Below are 12,500 nucleotides of genomic sequence, written 5' to 3'. Positions count from 1 at the left end.
AGATTTTTCTCCAGTTGAAAAATTCAGTCTTTTTTTTTTTTTTAGTATGTTCGTCCTCTGGAACTTAAAAGTTTTTGGTACTGCATGAGAACAGGGAAGGGCAAAAAAGAAAAAGAAAGAAAGGAACGGGATAAAAGATAGTACACATTTATATTTTAGAAAGGGGAAAATTAAATGCATATGAGAATAAGTGTACTATACTTCGTAAAACAAAAAATCATACCTTGCTTCTTCCAACTTTGTAGATGATCAACATTCTCTCTCTCTCTCTCTCTCTCTCTCTCTCTCTCTCTCTCTCTCTCCTCTCTCTCTCTCTCTCGTTGCCTGTGCTTGCGTTTCAAATGAATTATCGAACCAGATGCGTGAATGCCCCCCTCCTGTAAGTTATGTTTGGCTTAATGGATTGGAGTATGCGTGTGCTTGTCGTTATTTATGCCCCCTGGGCAATCTTGAATACCTCTAATGAGTTGCCAAACATCCATAGTTCCCAGACCCTGGGCTGTGCCTTAGGTTCTTTTCTGTGGCCTTCTCCAGCTTCGGGTTTTCTTCCATGCTAAAGGAATGCGTCGGGTTTTCCTCCTTGCTAAAGGAATGCGTTGGGTTTTACTCTATGCTAAAGGAATGCGTCGGGTTTTCCTCCATGCTAAAGGAATACGCCGTAGGCATATTTTTCATACATTTATTTTTCATTGCTGAATGTTGCATGCTAAGTAATTTATTTACTCCTTTTAATCATGTAATGCGTTCGTTGAATGCAACACGACTGGGAACTCGTCTCGGATTTAAGAAGAGACACACTGGCTTAGGAGTAGGAGAGACGCAGACTTGGAAAGGAGGCTGGAGTTTGCACATTTTCATCCCTTACTGTCTTGGGAGGCGTTTTTATACAATTGCATTATAATATATATATATATATATATATATATATATATATATATATATATATATATATATATGTATGTATGTATTTATGTATGTATGTATAACTTGGAAAAAGGAGGTTATAATTGGCACAATTTTCTTTCTTCCCTTTACTTTCTTGGAAAACATTTTCGTATAATTCCATATATATATATATATATATATATATATATATATATATATATATATATATAACATATATATATATATGTGTGTGTGTGTGTGTGTGTTTGCGTCCGCTCAGGCATGAGGGCTCACAGCCCCATATCGAAATGGATGCCTATCATGGATTATTTTTTCCCCCCTTTTCAGAGTCGTGGTTGCAAGTGGAGGCTTTTCCCTCAGTTTCCCTACAGAAACGATGACCCAGGAAGGTTTTTATAATAGACTTTGCCTGGAGGTCCCATGCCATCAAACCCGCCCCACCCCCCCCCCCCCTTCCCCCCCTTCGGTTCACCCATATATTCATTTCACTTTGTAAAAAAAAAAAAAAATCTTATTCGTTCGTCATCCCCGACTTCCATTTTTATTTTATTTTATTTCATCTCACTGTGGTGTCGGTTGAACCCTCTCGCTTGAAATCGGTGTCACATAATATTTCTGTTCTTGAAAATGTGTTTCTTAACTCGTTTTTCATAAGTTGACCCTAATTTAATGTTGGACGAACCTTTTTTTTTTTTATATTTTTTCCTTCTCTCAAAATCGTGTCACACTCACGGTGGTGTTACACTAATCTTATTTCAGTAGGATGATCGACACTAACTTGTAACATTTGAGTTGGTATCACACTTGATCGATTTTCCTTAAACTGACGACGCATCTAGTGATTTCCACTGTGGTTGTGTCATAGGAGTACTTTTTTTTTCTTAAAGTGTTGTTGCACGGGAAATCTCTCTCTCTCTCTCTCTCTCTCTCTCTCTCTCTCTCTCTCTCTCTCTCTCTCTCATGAAGCCAACTTCGGGCTAAGTGGGCCGTATTTGTGGGGAAAATTGAGGTGGCGAATGTTTATGTTTCTTTGACATCACAAAACGACCCAGATAGACTCCTAATATGGCGCCAATATAGAAAATGATCTGGGTGTTTGGTGTTAAGTTTGCTCACGGGATATCTGGTATTTGGTTTAACTCACAGGATAATCTTGTTGTTTAAGTTTTGCTGCCCCACCAGGATATCTTGATGTTAACTTTGATTCACAGAATAATCTTGGGTGTTAATTTGCTCACAGGATATTCTTGGATGGGGGGGGGTTAAGTTTGGGGGATCACAGAATTAATCTTGGTGTTCACGTTTGCTCCACAGGGTATCTTGGTGTTAAGTTTGATCACAGAATATCTTGTTGTTAAGTTTGCTCACAGGATATCTTGATGTTAAGTTTACTCACAGAATATCTTGGTGTTAAGTTTGCTCACAGGATATCTTGATGTTAAGTTTGCTCACAGGATATCCTGGTATTATGTTTGCTCACAGGATATCTTGGTATTAAGTTTGCTCACAGGATATCTTGGTATTAAGTTTGCTCGCAGGATATCTTGATGTCAAGTTTTTAGGTCGAATATCAGTTGCCGTAGAAGTAGTATAGGCAGTTACGTAACACCATCGAGAAAGAACGAGTCGGGAGAACTATCCTTTTCTTTTCTAAGGAAGTCAAATGGGACAGAATTAGTTCCTGTTCTGGAAGATGAATGGAACAGCCGTCGTGGAAAGAGCCGAAGAGCCACTTTCTACTTGATAAGAAAAACTGGATGGCGTGGAGGGAAGGAAGTGGCTCTTGGGAATAAAATTTCTGTTGGAGGGAAAAGGGAGAAAGACAAATGGAAACGATAAAGGTTGAAGTAGTTGCATAAAACGCTACATTTCTTCGGAGTTAAGTTGCGGTTTTTCACGTTGCATTTTATAATGAGATAGACATGGAATCCTTTGATAACTGAGATAATGAAAACTGCTGAGACAGAAAACTTTTTCTTTGTATAGAGAAGTAATCATGTTCGTGGTAAGACCTTCAAGTTTGTTGAGGCAATAAAAAAAATTATTTTCTGTCAATAGATCAGGAATATTTGGACTGTAATTGATTATACGTAAAGAAAAACTGATGACGAAATATATTCAAGAAATGATAGTTAAGCCCTGATAAGAAAAATAATGAATAAAACTATTTTTTTCAGGATTATACAGTTATATTTGCTACCCAATCATTTGATTAACAAAATACTCACTACATGAGGCTTATTTATTATTTGTTTATTAATGTAGGGAATGCAAGCACGAGTAATTACGTCCCCTTCATAAGCCCCACACTCATCTCCTAATTAGCAACGGTGCACCACTGAGTGATAACGTATATTACGCTGATGCATCAGTTTCATTCCATACAATAATGGACGCCCTATTCTGCCCGATATATGCTGCATTATCTTTATGACGTATCAAGATTATTAGTCTATAGTTCTTACCATTGTCACTATGGGACATAATGTTTATTAATAATTATTATTATTATGCTAATCGTACCAATATCATTATTATTATTATTTTTTTCCTTTCTTTTTTTCTTTTTTTGCTCTATCACAATCCTCCAATTTGACTGGGTGGTATTTATAGTGTGGGGTTCCGGGTTGCATCCTGTCTCCTTAGGAGTCCATCACTTTTCTTACTATGTGCGCCGTTTCTAGGATCACACTCTTCTGCATGAGTCCTGGAGCTACTTCAGCCTCTAGTTTTTTCTAGATTCCTTTCAGGGATCTTGGGATCGTTGCCTAGTGTTCCTATGATTATGGGTACAATTTCCACTGGCATATCCCATTATTATTATTATTATTATTATTATTATTATTATTATTATTATTATTATTATTATTATTATTATTATTATTATTATTATTATTATTATTACAGGTTTTATTGAAAATAATGGCTATTTCAGCCGCGTTTGTTTTGTATAGAAGTTTCTCTATTCTTATTACTGACTTTTCTTCTGTACTCAAGTTGGCTATTAAAACGCCAAATGGGGGATTGATGTCAAAAACGTGGTAGTATTTGTCAAATTGAATATATTATACAAAATGCAGTACAAGCTGGACCTTAAGCCTAAATGACAAATGATACCAAATGACTCATTCTGGATTCCTCTCTCTCTCTCTCTCTCTCTCTCTCTCTCTCTCTCTCTCTCTCTCTCTCTCTCTCTCTTATAGATCAGCTTATTTTAAACTCTTCACGTTCACTTTCCTGAAAATAACTTAATTTACGTAAAAGGGTATTGAATTAATTGGCAAAATGGTTACGTTAGGAATTATTCAGAAGACAACGAGTTGGAACCTAAGGTTCATTTACTTTTTCTCTCATGGCATAAGAAGGATTATAACTGATTACCTCAGTGTTTAATCCCCGAGCTTCTAAAAGTGTCTTTAGGTACGCTGTCACGATAATCATGATATATTGATAGCTCGAATACTTAGATCTTCCTTTACCTAAGATTAACCCTGCTATAAACTTCCTAAAGAGGTTATATCTCTGCATATCCGGGTTTTATCTTCGTTTTTTAATTTGTTAACCTCGTATAACCAAAACTGATTGACCGCGAGTTCAATTCTCGGGCATTCCATTGAGGGGTTAGAGATGTGTATTTCTGGTGATAAAAGTTCACTCTCGACGTGGTTCGGAAGTCACGTAAAGCCGTTGGTCCCGTCGCTGAATAACCACTGGTTCCACGCAACGTGAAAACACCATACAAACAAACAAACAAACCAAACTGATTGCAAAGCCTCGCCATGTAAGATGTATACCTAGAGAGTTTGCATATCCACCAGAACCCAACATTAATGTGTTCGGAATTCTGAATTGTTATTATAAGTAGTCACTGAAATGTCGATTTTTTTCTTTAAGACTTTGCTGGTAATGCTGACGATGAACATTTCTTATCAGCTGGATTCCTGTGATAACGCAAGCACATCCATTGCGTCCCTTTTGTTTGCCGATGTTAAAAGAGGAAAACATCATGATATGCATTTCCGGTTTTTAGTAGATTATGCGTATTTCTCTTTTCTCTCGATCCGTTAACTTAATGATTCCCATCATCATCCTCCTCTCTTGTTCGTACATCCTTAATATATGAGAGAGAGAGAGAGAGAGAGAGAGAGAGAGAGAGAGAGAGAGAGAGAGAGAGAGAGAGATTAAATTCATTATCCCAATACGTAGGCTCCATAAAATTGATATTCCTTACGTGACCCGGTTCTGGTTGCATTTCTCCCCCGGATAATTATGGCAAATGTCTAATTAAATATTTAACCAGTCAGGATATACGAGTAGGTTTTATCCGAAGCATTTAATCACTGAATGGATCGCAAATCAGCCAACTGGATCAAATGACTCGGCTGTCAGATTATGATCGAGAGAAACTCTGACTTGTGAGATCGTCTCTTTGGGTGTGAATGATTGTGTCACTCGTAAGTTAGAAAAGGCCTGAATGTGCATTTTCGTGTGTATTTATAGAGTTATGTGATATTATTATTATTATTATTATTATTATTATTATTATTATTATTATTATTATTATTATTATTATTTTATTATTATTGATTTGTGTCATACTCAATCTGGTCTTTCTATTTATTTTTACTTTTTGCATTCAATTTTATTGGTTCTTTTTTTTTACTTTTTTCATTCGTTTTGTCATTGTGTATTCTTCTCAATCTGGTTATTCCTTTTATTTTCACTTTTTGTATTCATTGTGTTGTGTATTATAGTTTCCTTTTATTTATTTTACTTTTTTAATTCTTTTTGTTATTAATTTGGTGTTCTAAGTTTTTTTTTCTGCTTAATTGCATTGTGTTTAGTTGAAGATTGCTGTGCGAGGCAATATTGGCCTCTGATTGATTAATGTCTTTATGACAATGGTAATTACAGCTACAAATTCTCTTAACTGACTATTGAAGAGAGCTTTCAAATGCTTGACCATCTCTCACCATAATAAATAATGAGCGAAGAGCAGACTCTCAATAATTTGATTCAAGACTAAATTACATTGTATTCTCCCGTAGTGAGGTAGTGCCGTCAGTGCACCTCACGCTGTGGAATGTAGGCGTTGCTTTTAAGGTTCTTGGCAGCGTCCCTTCGGCCCCTAGCTACAACTTTTATTCCTTTCACTGTACCTCCATTCATATTCTCTACCACAGTGCAACTGCGAGGTTTTCCACCTGATATACCTTTCGAACCTTTCTGCTCTCAAAGTCCCTTTCAGCGCTGAATGACCTCATAGGTCTCAGCGCTAGGCCTTTGGCCTAAATTCTGTATATTCCATTCCATTCCTATGTTGTATTCGTCAGTATTCATATGAGAAATAATAATTGTGGTCGAAATCTCTGAGCCCACGCAACTCTGGCTCTCCTGGGGGGGTTCTCCTCCTCCTCCTCCTCCTCCTCCTCGTCACGGAAATCCGAAAATGATTTCATACGCACAGCTGAAGTTCCCCTTCTTATGATCCTTTATGGCGCGACTCCCCCCGAAGTCCTCTCGAACTCCTTCAGGATTTAATTGATGGTTTCCAAATTGGAGTTCTGGGAAATGAGCGGACGGGAATTAAGCAGCCATGATATACGGACAGGTCAGGGCTAGAGACGTACAAGGCGATCACTGCGGACGCCTAACTCAGGAGTTTTTTTTTTGTTGGCAATGAATTGTTATACACTGAGGGTTGGATAGGCTGGTTGTAACTGCGATATATATGTGATATATATGTATATATATATATATATATATATATATATATATGTATGTATATATATATATATATATGTATATGCGATATATATATATATATATATATGATATATATATATATATGTATATAATGACCTTGCATAGCAAATATATATATATATATATATATATATATATAGTATATATATATATATATACATACATATATATATATATATATAATATTTTTGCTTATTGAACTGTGTTCAGTGGGAGATTGCTGTGCAAGGTAATTCTGTATATATATATATATATATATATATATATATATATATATATATATATGTATATGTATGTATGTATATGTATATGTATGTAGAACTACCTTGCACAACAATCTTTCAATGAACACAATGCAATTAAGCAAAAAAAAAAAAAAGAAATTAGAAAACCATATAAATAGCAAAGTGAATGCAAAGCACGCTCACGGGTAAAGTATAATACACAGAAAAATTAATACAAAAAGTAAAAATAAATATATAGTGTATGTATGCATATATATATATATATATATATATATATATATATATATGTGTGTATGGTGTGTGTGTGTGGTGTGTGTGTTTCTGCGCGCGCTAGCGATGCCTGTCTGTTTGGTCGTGGCCTCCTGCGTTGGATATGACGTCATTACTATTGGCACTGAGATACGTGAGATAAAAAAAAAATTCACTCCATTGTTAATCAGCTTGCAACGAAATTAATAAGCAAAGAAGCAGGACGTTAATTTACGAGGAGCGGGACGGAAAGGTGTCTGGGGTGAGGAAAAAAGAAAAACAAAAGAAAACAATTGACCCAGTTAACTTTGTGGAATGAGATCGGTTCTTTATTCTGCTTGGAAATGGTCCGAATCGATGGCGTAGAGAGGCATTGGAGTGGAATGACTCGATAAGGGGGTGAGGCATCACCGTCTCTTTCGGACACTGGAGAGAGAGAGAGAGAGAGAGAGAGAGAGAGAGAGAGAGAGAGAGAGAGTTATTTGTATTAATCAGTTTTTTGCGCTCATTGTAATATTGATTACATCTATATACTATAGTAGATTCACATCAACCACCGTGCATTCGATGTCTAGGCCAGTCCCTTACGACGCTCCAGATTGGCTGTTGATGAGCCAGTCGCAGGGCTGGAAACTCTCAGTCTCTCGAGAAAGAGTTGGGGGATACGTCTTTCCAAAGTATCCGTCAGGAGAGTGGGAACATACAAGATCCTACTCATGTGAACCCTCGAGAAGGACTGAGAGTTTCCAGCCCTGTCATTGGCTTATCAACAGCCAATCAGGAGCGTCGTAAGGGACTGGCCTAGACATCAAATGCACGGTTGATGTGAATCTGCTATTGTAATAATGTTACAACAATAGAATTCATATGGAATGCAAAATGAAATTTAGAGGTTTTAATTCATGAACTTAATAAATACATTTCTAGGTCTCATTCCAGATCACAGCTAAATAAAATGTAGGCAATAGAGAGAGAGAGAGAGAGAGAGAGAGAGAGAGAGAGAGAGAGAGAGAGAGAGAGAGAGAGAGAGAGAGAGAGAAGGATGGTTTTTGCTGCATTCTGCGTGAAAACACGATACTTTATTCATCGTTATTCTTTAATGAAAGCACACTCTTTTGGTTTGTAGTAAAATATCTCTTGAATCTTTTTTGTTATAAAAGACGGTATTATTTAAATTTAGCACCATTTTTCAAGATATGACTTCATATATAAAAGTGTGCTTTTTTGGTGTGTAGTAAAATATCTCCTAAACGTTTTTTATTTTTTATAAAAGATGGTATTATTCAAATTAAACACCATTTTTCAATATATGACTTCATAAATGAAGGCGCGCTTTTTTGGTTTGTAGTAAAATATCTCCTAAAACATTTTTTATTTTCATAAAAGACTGTATTATTCAAATTAAACACCATTTTTTAATGTATGGCTTCATAAATGTTTTTCCGGAAAAAAGACGGTATTATCCAAATAAAACAATTTCTCAAGTCATGACTTCATAAATATGTGGTTAATATTAAATCAGATCTCCCTAGTTTTCTTTTCCAGTTCCGTCATTCCCCGTGAGCGCCGATCACGGGGTTTAGTACCGTCAGTGGACCTCATGCAGTGCACTGTAGGCTTTATTTGAGGTTCTTTTCAGCGTGCCTTCGGCCCCTAGCTGCAACCACTTTCGTTCCTTTTACTGTACCTCCTTTCGTATACTCTCTCTTCCATCCTACTTTCCACCCTCTCCTAACACTTGATTCATAGTGCAACTGCTTTGAGGTTTTCCTCCTGTTACACCTTTCAAACCTTTTACTGTCCATTTCCATTTCAGCGCTGAATGGCCTCGTAGATCATAGTGTTTGGCCTTTGGCCTAAATTTTATTTTTAACCCAACTCAAACATCCACAGCAGTGCTATTTACGTATTGGCAACACTAAAAGGTTATTCTATTTCACGCTGCGAGAACAAGTCTTCGTTGTCCAGAAGGCCTCTTACTGACTGACTTATCAATTGAGGTGTGTCAGGCGGCATCAATATTGTAAAGAGAATGTGTCAGTGGGGGGCATTTCATAAAACGATGTATTGATTGCCCCATTCAAACGTAATATGAGATTCCCCCAAATAGAACTTTCAAAGGCATAAGGTTTATCGTCATGAATTCATAACGTCTAAATAAAAGCAGCTATTATCCTTCTTCGGGTTTTGGAGTGAAGTTTTGACACGAATGACTTTCAATGAGTAATGGATATGATTCGCTTCACAAAGTGTTATAGTAAGACTGAAGTTATATATCTGTTTTTCCTGACGTCTTTTCTTCCCCTTAATTGACAGGTATCTTGCTTCCTTCTATTTACATTTCTAGCTCCTTCGGTGCTGGGCTACTTAAGGGCATAGGGCTGCCATTCCAGTGACTATAACCCAGTTTGCATCTGTGGATTTAGCATTAAGTTAGGTATATGGTAGTTGGACGACTGTGGCACGCCTAAAACAGATTGTTAAAGCGTATGGGGCACTCACTCTAAACCCCAAAAAAACCTGCTGAAAACCTGAGATCTACGTCTTGTGGAGTCATCCCCACATACAGCGAATCCCGTAGAGAGGTAGGGCCGTCAGTGGACCTCACGTGGTACACAGCAGGCATTACGTAAAGGTCTTTGCAGTGTCTCTATACTCGGTTTTTTTCCATCTGTCCAGCCGCCTGTGGTGTTGTGTATGGTAACACTGCGTCCAGGGCTGTAGATAGTCACATTCAGCTTACATTCAACAATAATAACAATATCCTATTTCGAATATTAACGGTGTAATTCGCATACAGTAAATTATTAAAACGCTTTTCAGTTGCAAATGTACACCCAAATATCCATTTTGATTTACCTAAAATTTACACATAGCGTAACTATTTAAAGCCCGGGAAGCAGTGTTACCATGTGAAAACACCACAGGCGGATGGACAGATGAAAAAAAAACAGAGTATAGTTGTAACCTATTTTAGTGTACTTCCGTTCATATTTTCTTTCTTCCATCTGACTTTCCACCCACTCTAACAATCGTTCCTAATTGTTCAACTGCTATGTTTACCTACTGATACACCTTTCAAACCTTCTTACTGTCAATAGGTCCCAGCAGTTGGCCATTGAATATCCAGTAGTTGAGTAGTGCCGTCAGTGGACTTCAAGCGGTGCACTGTAGGCATTACTTTAGGTTATTTTTGGCAGCGTGCATTCGTCCCCCAGCTGCAACCACTTTCGTTCATTTTACTGTACCTCCTTTCATATTCTCTTTCTTCATCTTATTCATCTTACTTTCCTCCTTCTCTAAACACTTGATTCATTGTGTAACTGATATGAGGTTTTCCTTCTTTTACACCTTTCAAACCTTTTATTGTCAATTTCTATTTTAGCACTTTGGCCTAAATTCGATATCCAACTCAATTCACCTTAACAGCGAACGATAAAAAGATATGGAAAGGAGCGCGTAGCGCCGTCCACCGTATCTCATGCCAAGGTCTAGACCTTGTCTCATGCCACCAACGATAACTTCAAGACCGTTTACTAACGACGCTTCCACAGAAAGCGATATTATCTCGACACGGGGAAGTATGTTTACGACATCCAGCCCCAGTCCGAGAGTCCATGATGAGCACTTAATTTCCAGCGTAATGGCTTGAGTGCCACTTAGCGCTGGCCTCCCTGCCCCAAAGTTGGCTCGGCAAATGGACGGAGGCGTTTGGGTGAGCGGGGATGATGGGTCCCTTGGCCACACTTTGTCTCCCTGGTTAGCTCCCCTGGTCCTGGCCAATTTTGTCGATTGTCGCACTTTCTCTTTCCCCTTGTGTTTTCGGTTCCGTTGACCTGTCAAGATAACAGCACCGCGGGGGTCTGTTTTTTTTTTTTTTTAGCTTTAATTCATTCTTTTACATTTCCAGCCTTTGTTGAACTAGTGTGTTCTTTAAGTATTCACTTGCTTTCATATCAAGGAGTTTTCAGGCTTTTCACCTGTTCAGTGTGACCCCAATATATATATATATATATTATATATATATATATATATATATATATATATACTTAAAGCAATTATTATCATTATTTAATTTATCTTTTTTCTCGACAGTGAGACTACCACTAATAACTGTTACTCTACCAAACATTGAATTTAACATGATTCCTCGCACCCCCTCATTTGATGTTTTGTACACCCATTCCCTGGGGGGTACCTCACCGACCCCACCGCCACCATGACCTGTTATTTTGACCCATCATTAATGATTTGGAAATCCCTGAATTATAGATCCCTCATTCGATTAATATTCCCCCCCCCATTCACCCCTTCTGTTCGTTTAAATAGCTCGTTTTTTCCCTCTATTCACTTGTCTGTCGTTTGATTTATTATTTATTTCAGCTCTTTTGATATTCTCGATTCAATCTTCGAGTTTTTCCTGTCTTCCAGAATAAACGATTTATAAATGATACAGTTTTCTCCCCCTTCTCTTGTTTTCCCGTTAGCTCAGGTCAAGCACTTCAGAACTCAGCTCTCTTGTAAATAACTTCAGCAATCACCTATATTCTGTAACGCCAGCAAAGTGACAGATCTCGCTCGCCCCCTTGATCAACATCCCGCCGTTGCTCGTCATTTAGGGAAGATATCATCAGTAATTGTCTCATAGGTGAATAACGACGTTACTTATCCGTTGAGTTACTTAACTGTAGAACTTGTCTTGTGAATAACCTATCGCTACTACTCGTCCTTTAAGTAACAAACTGCCAGCACTGGCGTCGTACGTAACAACTTCAGTGTTGATATCCTGAGTAACGTAACATTAGTATTCGTCTCGTGAGTAATGTAGTACTCGTCTTGTGGGTAACGTAACATCAGTACTTCTCTCTTGAGTAACGTAAGATCACTACTCGTATGAGTAACGTAACATCGGTACTCTTCTCTTGAATAACGTAAAAGCTGAACTCTTCTTGGGTAACGTAACATCAGTTCTCATCTCCTGAGTAACGTAACATCATTACTCCTCTCTTGAGTACACATATCTTTAGTAACGTGACATCAGTACTTCTCTCTTGAAAAATGTAATATCGGTACTCTTCTCCTCAATAATTTAACATCGGTACTCTTCTCGTGAATAATGTAAGATCAGCATTCTTCTCTTGAGTGACGTAACATCTGTACACGTCTTGAGTAATGTAACATTGGTACACTTGAGAACGTAACATCAGTACTTTTCTCTTGAGTAACGCAACATCAGTACTCTTCTCTCGAGTAACATAACGGCAGTTTTCGCTTTATGAGGGATATGAAATTCGATACCATCGCGTGATGCCTTATCTCGTGTTGAACGGCAAA

At 37.6% G+C, this 12,500-nt stretch overlaps 1 protein-coding gene across 16 annotated transcripts in view; it reads left to right on the top strand.

Annotated features, from left to right (window-relative positions):
* LOC135198512 (discs large homolog 1-like protein) overlaps positions 1 to 12,500 on the top strand; it is a 754,910-nt gene that overhangs the window by 78,658 nt on the left and 663,752 nt on the right. The window lies entirely within an intron of this gene.

Source organism: Macrobrachium nipponense, chromosome 22 (assembly GCF_015104395.2).
Source record: "Macrobrachium nipponense isolate FS-2020 chromosome 22, ASM1510439v2, whole genome shotgun sequence".
NCBI lineage: Eukaryota > Metazoa > Arthropoda > Malacostraca > Decapoda > Palaemonidae > Macrobrachium > Macrobrachium nipponense.
This window is presented reverse-complemented; position numbering and strand designations above follow the sequence as displayed.